The sequence below is a fragment of the Eleutherodactylus coqui genome, chromosome 7 (assembly GCF_035609145.1).
Source record: "Eleutherodactylus coqui strain aEleCoq1 chromosome 7, aEleCoq1.hap1, whole genome shotgun sequence".
In the NCBI taxonomy this organism is placed as follows: domain Eukaryota; kingdom Metazoa; phylum Chordata; class Amphibia; order Anura; family Eleutherodactylidae; genus Eleutherodactylus; species Eleutherodactylus coqui.
In genome coordinates, this window is record NC_089843.1 from 36,701,108 (window position 1) to 36,710,494 (window position 9,387).

Genomic DNA, 9,387 nt, shown 5'->3' on the forward strand with positions numbered 1-9,387 from the left:
CCGCTATATAGTGACTAAATAAGTCTGCCATACTGTATATACCATATACTGTTAAGAAAAATGTAAAATATCATTATGTATCAGAATTTAACTGCTCCAGTACATTGTCTCCATTAGCAATAATCACTATTGTTCTTAAGAGATGAGGTAGAGAAAGTTCTGGTAACTTCTGGAAGCAGTACCCTGGGAACAAGCACTGAGGCCGTGTATCAGTAATTAGGAGTTGGGACCTGTGTAGCAGTATTTAGTTAGTAATTACTGTAATACTGTTGGGGAGCTGCTCTTGGTGCTGTATATGCATGCCCTATTGTACTGTATATTGCTTCGATGATTGTGCCTATTTAACTTATATAAATCTCCTATTAGTTTAAGCCACATAATATTACATATTTGCCAACACTCCCACTTGTCAGCTGTTCTTCTGATCTGCTGCGCTAGAGCCCGAACCGCTGTGTCCTGGAAACATACATCTTTGTACAATGTGCAGTGGCCCATAAAGGTACTGCAGGTACAGGGTGTCAGACCACGCCGATCAGCAATGATGACCTATTCTGATAGGGGAGGGTTATCAATAGTTTAGTACTGGAAAACCCATTTAATAATAGCATCATAGTTTGACTAAATAATACTGCCATACAACTAGAGAACGATACTGTCATACAGTGCCAAAATGATATAGCTATAGAGTAACTATATGGGTATACAATTGTCCTGAAGAGGCAATACAGTTTACAGTCACGGCTTCTGACTTACCTGTCTTGGTGGCCGCGCTCACATCTGACTCTCCTCCTCTCCAGACACCTTGCACCAGCGTCTATTCGCTCACTGGCAGCACCCTGAGACTTTACTTTTAAGCAGCTAGCGCGCACCTCACAAATTCCTCCCCTGACAATCATCTGCTATCTCTGGCTATATCAGGCATCTTCGCTCTTTGGAGGGTGCCTGATTTTGTGGTCTTTTGGTCCTGCCTAAGGTGCTTCTTCCTGTTCCTTTGGTTATTCCTGACTATAATCCCATCTCCGCTCCTGAGCCCAGCTTGTAATACTGACTACACTGACTACTGTCTGCTCCTGCCCCAACCTCTGGTCTGCTATACCATACTGAACCCATTCTATGTAACCCAACAATCAACTTGTTCCTTGTTCTGAAATTAGGCTGCCTGCCTCTACCTGGATTGTCTGACTACGCTCCCATTCGCCTTGTGAGGTACTGGTCCTTGATCTATAGAAGAATCAACCGCCACATAAGGGAGACCTATTTCAGAGAAAAAGCCTGGAGATCCTGCAGTGAAGACCACATCCCAATTAGTGGGGTGAAGATCAAGGTTCCTCAGATGTTGATCCTGGCAGATGACCTGGACATGTGCCCCTGAAAACTGGTACTGGTGATGCCACATAAAGCTAAAACGCGAATTCTGACTAATAGCGATGATAGCTGCAGCCTAGACAGTCTATAAAGGAAGCTAAGAAAAAGTCTCAAAACAGAACTTTGCCTGACTTATACAATTCAAACCTTTACTGAGGCCAATTTCCTTTGCTCTTCGCTTCCACCCTGGAGATACATTAGATCTGACAGCTTAAAGGAATTTGAGAAAAGTATATAGGAAGCGCTGCTCCACCATCTTCCTCCATTCCTGCTATTCTAACAAATATGCACTGATAATAAAATCTCTGCAGACAACCTTTATCTGTGTATTGACATTTGTTTAGATTTCATATCCGAAATGCCGCAAAGTGAATAAATTGTTCTTTGAAGCTTCCTTGGTCACATCAAAGTTTCGGGAGGGACCTCGCTAGGACAATATTTTGAGCAATAAATAATTGCCCTTTAAGGAGGTTCATAAATAAACATTTAGCGAACACAACAGAGGATGGAAATCCAGTGTATAAGTATCACGAGAAGTTACTTAGAACAATCAGCACACATTGTCACTTGTTTTCATGGAAATGTGCCTACAAAACCGCGACAAAGTGGACAAATGTTGGAGTAGTCCGTAATTACCATAATGCAGGTCTACAGTTGGTATTGGCATCTCGGCAAAGCCATTTGGTGTTGACTCTATCCCCAGTTACAGTGTAATAATGCCCTGATTGTTAGTTTCCCTAATCGTTAATCCATGTAGAATGATAAACAGCCAATACACAGGTAAATGCTCGTTCATTAGCTAATTGGATTATTTACATGAGCAAAAAATACTTGGTGATTGGCCAGATATCTCCCCATGTAAACAGGTAGAAGTGCAATCGACCAATTTCAAGTTTGTGAGGATGAATGATTGTATTAACGAGAGGTTTTCCAGTCCTTTACTATTGATGACTTATCCTTAGAGCTCCCGCACACTTGAGTTTTTTTAATGCTGTGGTTTTTTTTAACACGATTATCAATGGGACTTTCTAATATTAAAACCGCAACGCAACTTGCGTTTTTGGTGCGTTGCGGTTTTAACATTAGAAAGTCCCATTGACGATCGCGTTAACAAAAAAAGCAGCGTTAAAAAAACACAAGTGTGTGTGAGGTCTAAGGATCAGTCATCAATGGTTGATCACCAAGGATCAGCCACTCACGATACTGAGGCATCAGCTGATCGTCCAGGCCGCTGTCAGTGCAGTGGGTCAGAATATTATCATTGAATATAAGCATCTTACAGGTGCTGCATAGGAGCCTCGGGTGTAATAGCCGCTGGTCTGGAGGGTATTCAGGGATGAGCCAGGAGTCAGCAACTTGAGGTCTCGGTTTACAGTATAAATGGTTAAGGCAGGTAATGTAGTCATATGGAAAGCCAGAAATCGGTATCAGGAGGTATTGTGACAATAGCAGAGGAGCAGGCAGAAATGGAGCTAGATAATCACTGCTGGGAAGCAGAATAATCTCGCACAGGCTTTTATAGGAAGTGCCATCAGGAACAGAGGCAGGGTCAGGACCCAGAGGCAGGAACTAGGTAACTGGGATCATGGAAAAAGTCATGCAAGAGAACTGTCCACCGGCTGGATAGCTCAGCAGTGAGAGCCACCAGCTGTAGTGCAGGAGGTTTTTGGTGCAAGCCCTGACCTTGGGGTTAATGGTGGAAAAATCATAGAGGACTTCTCTCGCAATGAATTTAATAGGATATAAAGAATCTTATTACACTTCTGGCACTTCAGGCTATGACACAGAAGTGTAAAAAGATGCAGCGCTACCACTGATATCTCTTATCCCAATGACGTTCTTTGCCCCACTGCACTGGACGATCAGCTAATCCGCTGAGTATCCTGTGTGGGGGATCCTTGGTAATCAACAATTCATGATTGGATAAATCATTAATATTAAGGCCCACAAAACCCCTTTAATAATGTTTGAATCAACCAGAACTCTGGTCTCGTTTATCCGTGCTCATCTATTGGAGACACTGGTCTACGTAATTACCACTGCTATTGGGGAAAACAATTAGCGGCTTATTACATACCTTTGTCCAACTAAGACATGAACCAAATGAGGGACCAATTAATAACTCCTCATCATGACCAAACGTCACACACACCACACACAGCTCTGCTACATGTGCATGTCACACACACCTCACAGCTCTGCTGCATGTGCGTGTCAAACACACACCACACACAGCTCTGCTGTATTCTTCATCGGCCTCTGCTGGTTTAGGATCTGTGCTGAAGTCACCATCATGTGATCAGGCACGGAGCTATGAGCCAGTGACTGATCACATGACGGTGAAAAGCAGCAATGCAGGACAGCAAAGTCTGGTGCAAAAAATAGTATTATGACATCCAGAGACGTATCTTTATTCCTCAAATATCGTAAAAAGTAGCGACGTTTCAGCTACCTCTGTAGGCTTTGTCAAGCTCAGTACAAAGTCAAAACACCAAGGTATATACACATTAACACCAATCACAGAAAGACAATTAAAAAACAAGAAACAGCTGTATGTTAACTATTCCACCCCCTGGATGGGTTGCTCCCCTCATCATGCGTCCGTTTGTATGGTTTAACCCCAGATAAATAAACCGACTCAATAATTTGTCAAAGAGTTTAAATGCCGTTCATGCAATAATATTAAAGAGCCAAAGGAGCTATGATCAAAGTGAGAGATGATAATAAAGATTATTATTAGACATGAGCGAGCGTACTCGGTAAGGACAGATACTCGAGCGAGTATCGTCCTTACCGAGTACCCACGTGCTCGCCTGCAAAGATTCGGGTGCCGGCGGGCGGCGGGGAGCGGTAGGGGAGAGCGGGGGGAACGGGAGGGAGATCTCTCTCTCTCCCCCCTGCTCCCTCTTGCTCACTCCCGCAATACAGCGTTCACCCACACCCGAATCTTTGTGGGTGAGCAAGCAGGTACTCGGTAAGGACGATACTCGCTCAAATATCTGTCCTTACCGAGTATGCTCGCTCATCTTCAATTATTATACATCAATAGTGAGTGTATATCAGGCCAATAAGATCAAGGCCACAGGATATTATATCTAATCGCTTAAAGCCTATCAGTTCATATATGTTAAGGGCAATCTATCGACATAATTCACAACAGTCATATATATATGAGGGATGACAGGACCGTAACCAACCAGGTCCCTGTCACATAATATACAATGACAGCGAGGCGCCATTGGTCATTATTACAGAGAAACTGTTACATCATCGCAGAGTTCCAACAATTACCTTTGATGGCGTATAGGCGAGGCCCTAATTTACGGGACCGTCTTGTGCATTCACATTCCAAGCCTGTACAATTTGAGAGACAAGGAGTATTGGCAATTTTCCGTGTCTTGGGTGCATGTGCGGTGGTGACATGAGCAGGGGTGACATATTTGTTTCCCCCAGCTAATGGACATTAAATATCCCCACTTTAATATTGTTGAAGGTAAACTTTAAAGGGGTTGTCCCGCGCCGAAACAGTTTTTTTTTTTTTTTCAATAGCCCCCCCGTTCGGCGCGAGACAAACCCGATGCAGGGATAAAAAAAAAAAAAAACGGGTAGTACTTACCCGAATCCCCGCGCTCCGGTGACTTCTTACTTACCTTGTGAAGATGGCCCCCGGGATCTTCACCCTCGGTGGACCGCAGGTCTTCTGTGCGGTCCATTGCCGATTCCAGCCTCCTGATTGGCTGGAATCGGCACACGTGACGGGGCGGAGCTACGAGGAGCCGCTCTCTGGCACGAGCGGCCCCATTCAGAAGGGAGAAGACCGGACTGCGCAAGCGCGTCTAATCGGGCGATTAGACGCTGAAATTAGACGGCACCATGGAGACGAGGACGCTAGCAACGGAACAGGTAACTGAATAACTTCTGTATGGCTCATAATTAATGCACAATGTACATTACAAAGTGCATTAATATGGCCATACAGAAGTGTATACCCCAACTTTGTTTAGCAGGACAACCCCTTTAACTCTTTGAAACATCCCTTGTTTTGGTACTGGGAGTGCTCACAGAGGACTGGAGGGGAACAGGGTGGAGGAGGTAGAGGTCTATGTAGTAGAGGTCCTTGGGTAATTAACTCTTTGCCTACCTTACTACCCTTTATTGCTTGTAGAGTTTAGATGATCTTCTGACTATAAGATAATAGTATCAGATCAATGCATTGATCATCTTTGTGATACATGGTCACACCAAGTCCTCTAAAGCCTGATCGACACAAGTGTCTGCCTATATTCACGTGTCCTGCATTTTTGAGGAATGAGCGTTATCTATTTGCGCACAACTGCGTTCTTTACTATACTTTTTGCGCTCGCAAAAAAAACACACAACGATGCTCCCAGCCATTGAAAGGGCCAGTTAGCGTAATAAGTTCCATAATTGCTCTTTCCCTGCATAAATACCCAGGAAAATAGAAGGTGCTGCATATTTTTTGGCATAATTGAAATGTGCAACCAAAATATGTGCATGTGAATGAACCAATTGAAATCAATGGGTTCTATTCTTTGTGTATTGCACGAGGAAATACGTGAATAAGCCCTAAAGCTGGTAATGGCCACTAATAGTGGTAGGTGCTTACTGGGGTTCCGTTATGTCATCATGGTGGGATAATCCCTTCTAGGGCTTAAACAGACGTGATTTTGTCCGGTTTTGCGGCCATGAAAATCACGACTGCAAAATGTGATGAAATAAAACCATTGATTGCAATGGTTTTATTTTGAATATCGGGATTCTCGCGAGATATTACTACGTGCGAGAAAAGATAGGGCATGACCTACCTTGTTTTACCGCACACAATAGCATGACATTTAAATGGTAAAAAAAATGGATTTTGACTTGTTCGTGCACAAATGCGCTCCGTAGCGGCGAGCGTATTTCTGCATGCGTTTGTCTCTTTAAGCCCTTGCTGTAATAATTTAATGTGAAGTCGCGCATTCCAATTGTTTTCAGTTTTCCTATATCTATAGCAAGGTGTTACATTGTAGACCTAACAGCAAACGCATAATATCCCCTTCTAGAGTGTGGGTCTGATTCTCTGTTTCAGCTTGTATCAGTTTATTACTCTGAACCGCTGACGCCAGGACACTGAACGGGGATTTGTTATTATAAAACAGACACAAGGGGCTAAACCTAAAATCAATAAGGAATCCTTGCAATATTCACTTCCTGAGGACTAAAGAAATACCAAGTGATCAATAATCTGATCTGTTACCTGTCTAACACACCTAGTGCATCCAAAGCAGAAGACAGTGCGACGGGTGCAGAAAATACAGAAGAAATCATTTAAGATCCAGATATTTTCTTTAGAGAATATATAAGAAATAATAGAAAATGTATAAAGAACCGGAGACCCGGTTACAGGTGTCCCAGGGGACAAAGGACAGGTGAGCATGTGTTATTTTTTTATTTTACTGCATGCCCAATCTGTAAGCATTTTTATATTGAAACCACACAAAACCTTTAAGGTCAAGACATTGACTCAGTCTTCTTAAAACACAAACCCTCTTCACTTCAACCGGTCTTTATTAGATTTATTTGTGGTCTTTGGGTCATTGTCTTATTGTATCACCCAAGGTTTCTTCAGCGTAAGGTCATGGACGGCTGCCCTTATATTCTACTGTAAAATAATTTGGTACACCTTAGAATTCAATGTTCCCTCAGTTACTACAGAGCCTCTGTGCAGGCCCTGAAAACCCAAGCAGCCCCAGAACATAACACGCCCTCAAGCAGACTTCACAATTGGCATGGGTTTCTGTTTTTGTATATCAAATAAAGAAATAAGAACCTTGATCCAGAATCACAACAAAAGATGATCCAAACTATATTGCTGCATGAAAGATATCCATTTGAAACAACAAGAAAATAAAAATCCATTCTGAAGGAATATAAAAGCATATATAACTACTACAATACTGCTCCCTATGTACAAGAATATAACTACTAAAATACTGCCCCCTGTGTACAAGAGTATAACTACTATAATACTGCCCCCTATGTACAAGAATATAACTACTATAATACTGCTCCCTATGTACAAGAATATAACTACTATAATACTGCCTCCTATGTACAAGATTATAACTACTATAATACTGCCCCCTATGTACAAGAATATAACTACTATAATACTGCCTCCTATGTACAAGAATATAACTACTATAATACTGCCTCCTATGTACAAGAATATAACTACTATAATACTGCCTCCTATGTACAAGAATATAACTACTATAATACTGCTCCTATGTACAAGAATATAACTACTGTAATACTGCCCCGTATGTACAAGAATATAACTACTATAATACTGCCCCCTATGTACAAGAATATAACTACTATAATACTGTCCCCTATGTACAAGAATATAACTACTATAATACTGCTCCTATGTACAAGAATATAACTACTATAATACTGCCCTCTATGTACAAGAATATAACTAGTATAATACTGCCCCTAATGTACAAGAATATAACTACTATAATACTGCCCCTATGTACAAGAATATAACTACTATAATACTGCCCCTATGTACAAGAATATAACTACTATAATACTGCCCCTATGTACAAGAATATAACTACTATAATACTGCCTCCTATGTACAAGAATATAACTACTATAATACTGCCCCGTATGTCCTTAATATAACTACTATAATACTGCCTCCTATATACAAGAATATAACTAATATAATACTGCCCACTATGTACAAGTATATAACTACTATAATACTGCCTCCTATGTACAAGAATATAATAATATAATACTGCTCCCAATGTACAAGAATACAACTACTATAATACTGCTCCTATGTACAAGAATATAACTACTATAATACTGCCCCCTATGTACATGAATATAACTGCTATAATACTGCTCCTATGTACAAGAATATAACTACTATAATACTGCTCCTATGTACAAGAATATAACTACTATAATACTGCCCCCTATGTACATGAATATAACTACTATAATACTGCTTCCTATGTACAAGAATATAACTACTATAATACTGCCTCCTATGTACAAGAATATAATAAAATAATACTGCCCCCTATGTACAAGAATATAACTACTATAATACTGCCCCTATGTACAAGAATATAACTACTATAATACTGCCTCCTATATACAAGAATATAACTACTATAATACTGCCCCCTATGTACAAGAATACAACTACTATAATACTGCCTCCTATGTACAAGTATATAACTACTATAATACTGCCCCCTATGTACAAGTATATAACTACTATAATACTGCCCCCTATGTACAAGAATATAACTACTATAATACTGCCTCCTATGTACAAGAATATAACTACTATAATACTGCTCCCTATGTACAAGAGTATAACTACTATAATACTGCTCCCAATGTACAAGAATATAACTACTATAATACTGCCCCCTATGTACAAGAATATAACTACTATAATACTGCCCCCTATGTACAAGAATATACTATTTTCTTATCCGACTTTGATATCTGAACGACTCCCTCCCCTCCTTAATTTAATTGAATAGACGAGATGTTATTTTGCATACATTTCTGGAGGAGGAGTGCATTATTGCACCAGCACATCTGCAGAACAATTTATCTTCAGTAATCAGCCAATTATATTCCTGAATGTTTATTTAGAATACAAATACTGTTAATTTTGTCAGCGTCTAACAAATCATACGTCGGGGTTTATTAGTCTAAATGATTCTTCTCTCTCTAGCAAGGAAGCTATAAAAATATTACATTAACTGAATTGCGATAAAGCTACATAAGATCCATAAAAGTCTTATATCTTACAGCATTACGTAGATTGGTGTACAGTCAGCTGCAGTGTCTTATGTTTTATTGTATTTCAAAAATCAGCAGCCCCTTCCCTCAGACGATGATGGGGGCTTGCCGTTATTTGTACTTTACTTAACCCTTTCCAATCCAATTTGTTCTCTGTTTTTCCTATGGGGCTTA